Here is a 3,791-nt window from a genome sequence, read left to right as displayed (position 1 = left end):
CTCGGTCTTACTTTCTGCCCTACTCCACGTCGCCTTTCTTCGGAAATGATGCTGGATAAGGCTTTGTACTTCGAACGGTCTATCCGACTGCGGTGGCAATTTGACCGTGGTCGGAAAAACCAAAATGCTGCATTTAGTATGCAATCTGGGTGCGCGCGTCCTCCATCACAATTTGAATCAGGGGTCGCTTCACTCCCGTAGTTTGTTTAATTTTCTAATTCACCCCTTTGGACTCAAGTTGTTTCCTTTGTCGCAGTGGATCGCCGTCGCACCCTCCCTACACCCGGAGAACCTGCGGCACACTGAAGACACACAACGTGGTTCACCACTGCGCTATTGCGTCAAACGCTTACGCTGTAGCCCGATCTATCGCATCAGTTAAAACTATGCCGTATCAGTTAAAACTATGCCTTTTTACATCGCTGAGTGCTTATAACCTCTTAAATCGGTTGCTTAAACATTCTTGAGTGCGGTTCTTGGTCGCTTTGTTTGTGTAGAATTTTATTACCTCTTGAAATCATAAATTTCTGAATGCAATGATTGTTTTATGTCGAACATCGAAGTACCGTGACCGATTGGATTGAAGAATTCACCATCTCACTCGAAGACAAGGTGGGCGTTGCTTTCCGTCCGTCCCAGTGGCTTATTTCGGAATTCATCCCTTCGGATCCACACCTCCTTCGTTCGTGTCTTCTCCCGGAGTTGCCCACTCGTCCCCAAGGCCCCGACAAACGTCTACTTGTCTTTGGTGTTCACAACGGCGCCCTCGACCCGAAACCCTGAAAATCTGAATAAAAATAGAGTTAAATAGACGCTATTGAATAAAATGCTGTACAACTTGCTCTAGAATATTCAACATTATAATCAGAAACTGATTCAGCTTCTGGTATATCAAATGGATGTATATCTGGTTAAGTAATTCATTCTATGGGAGATGAGCAAGATATTCGAAAAATGAAGTATTTCGTTTACACCGAAAATGTTAGCAGGTCAAATCCAGGATTTGAAAGAATCCTCCACTTAATTCACTCTCATACATGCTCGATGGGGGTCAGGTCAGAGCTTTGAGGGGAGTTGTTTTCAATAGCATTTTCATTGAAATGCGTCGATCCTTTTGGCAGTGTACATTGGAGCCTTGTCTTGTTGGAAGATAACGTTGATAAGCAGGTCCAACCGGACAAAATTTTCGGTTAATTGCTCTTCCAAAAGGTACACGGTCGAATTAATTTTTACTTCCAATGTCACCAATGAACCAGTGTTTATCAAGCCAATAGCTCCCCACATCATAATACTTTGGCGGCCACTTTTGCACGAGGGCACAAGACACTCGTCGGAAATCTCTTCCCCAGGTCGGCGCCAAACATACACACGCCGATTCGATCCAGTCAAGTTAAATGGACTCTCGTCAGTCCAAATAACTCGTTTTCAGTCGTCAATTGTGAAATTTTGTACTTCAATGCACACGCCAACCGCATTTTTCCCTTTTGAAAGAAACAGCTTGTGACGAGGGTTTCGGGGTTTCCTTTTCTAAATACGCCGGCGTATTGTAGATTTCGAAACAACGTTTTTGTGAATGCCTTGAAACGTTTCACGCAAAAAGCGGCACTTATACGTCGAATTTGTTGAACCGAGCGGACAATAATTCGGTCCTCGTGTTCTGTAGTAACACGTGGGCGACCAGAGCGGGGTCGAGTTGCAGATGTTCTATGGTTTTTGCGGCCTTTAACTATCCACTGAACGGTTGCTTTACTGAGGCCCTAATTTTTTGCAATTTTCCAAGGGTCAGCCCATCAATGTGGCTTGTAACAACAAGAAACCCCAAAACCCCGAAATCTCGCAATTCATATGAGTGGTGCTTCTTTCCAGGATTATATATATATCGTTCATCACTTGTATTCGCCACCATAGCACACAACGAAGCAATGGAGTCTTCAGCGCAATCATGTTGTGATTTATCGCGATTAAATCGGGCATGTATTCAATGTTTGGCACCAATTTTTTTTAAATCGTAGGAAAACTTTTGACATGGACAACTTGGGTTATCGATGGTTAAGTCAATTTTTCACTACGATTTATTGCGCCAATTACGCCGGACAATTATTCAAACTTTCTTAGTCATTGCTGGCTATCTCGAGTTCAAATTTCTCTACACGAAATTGCCAAAGGAGGCTCGACGGATGACAGCAAAAAGTGCTGCGCTCCCGAGGAAGGAGGCCGATGCGACTTTTGGGCCGATGGGATCTACACCCAACAATCGTGCGCCACCTTCACCTCGTGCCATTGTGGATTGGGTGACACTGTCAATTGACGTAGGCAGAATACAATCTTGGGCCGCCCTGACAAGAAATGCCGAATGATGATGCAATTATGCCGGGATTCAGTACATTTTGCTGTTGAAAGTCAGTACCTCTGAGACGCAGATGCGATATGCTCTCTACGACTTCGTGGTACTTGGGAATTTTCCAATCCCAACAGCAAGTGGCAAATTTCGACGCAGCAACGATGACCCCCCTGTAGTCTAATTTAAAGTCGACATGCACCGCATCTTGTCGATCCCTGCGCAGCAGGGTCTCCCTGACGGAGTGAACCCAGTCGCATTTGTCAACCTGCACACCGTCCTGGATGAAGGCTTCAATAGCCTATGGGAAGAGTTGTGTTATGCTTCCGCATCAAACATAAGACGGTCGTCCATGCGCGGTCACACGAGTCCCAATATCCTCGTCACCACGAGACAACTCATTTGAATGGGGGACATACTGACAAATCATGCATCAGCCTGCCGTGATTGACACACTACAGCACGAAACTACAAAACTCTTGGCTGAAATTGACAAGTTGCAGGTATTGTGAACCCCTACAAATGCCGACCACCTCTATATCATAATCTTCTTTACTACCCCGCCTGCCATTATTTTGGCTGGGATGATGTTGGCATCAGTGCCGTCACAATTTGGCGAGTTCCATTGCATTGTCCGTGGTTAGGACAAAGTTTCCGAAGTAGCATGATATCTGCACCGCCCTTCAAGCATAATGTTTGGGATACCACGACATTGTCAAAATGTGTTGAGAACTCAACGGGGAACATCAGCATATATGCCTCGACCGTCAGGATGTTTCCGCCCTTCACGATAGAATCTGCTAATATGTACTCCGTTGCAGGCCAAGGAGGCATCGAAAGAGCATTGCAGTTCATGCGGCAATGTCTTCGATGTTGGGGGCGAGGATGGAACACTTCTTCAGTATTGCCCCCAGAAGTAGATTTAAAAGTTTTAAGTGCATGTGTGGAGGTGGAAGCCAAATCTCGTTCGCCTACAAAATATCAATCCGGAAAAAGGAAAAAATAGTCCTGTGCACACTAAGACCTCAGTAAAAAGTCCCTGGGTTTGAGCAGGCATCACAAGCAATTGCACCAACCAACCAATACAACTAAGGTATAAAACAAAAACAATCCCCGTTGATTCACTCATTCCCCTTTTTCAACCCCCGTGCTCACACCAACTAGCCGCAATGGAAGCTTCCTAGGCTTGACGATTTTGAGGATTTCTCCTTCGACGTCGTTATGGCGCTCGAAATCGACATCGCGTAACAACCAGTCAAATAAAAGTACACATTTACTCAAAATAAAACATTTTCAAAATTACCGCAATGGAGATCAACCCGCACGCACACCTCGAGAGCTCTCCATTGCCACGAAAGTAGAAATAATCCGTCAACTGCAACCCTTCTTCAACAAGGGAAAGTTAATGCACGGCGCCATGACCAGAGTTGCGCTCAAGCTCACCATCACGCGT

Source organism: Aphanomyces invadans (genome assembly GCF_000520115.1).
Source record: "Aphanomyces invadans strain NJM9701 unplaced genomic scaffold supercont1.24, whole genome shotgun sequence".
Classification (NCBI taxonomy): Eukaryota; Oomycota; class Saprolegniomycetes; order Saprolegniales; family Verrucalvaceae; genus Aphanomyces; species Aphanomyces invadans.
The sequence above is the reverse complement of the archived record's forward strand: the minus strand, read 5'-3'. Positions refer to the sequence as shown.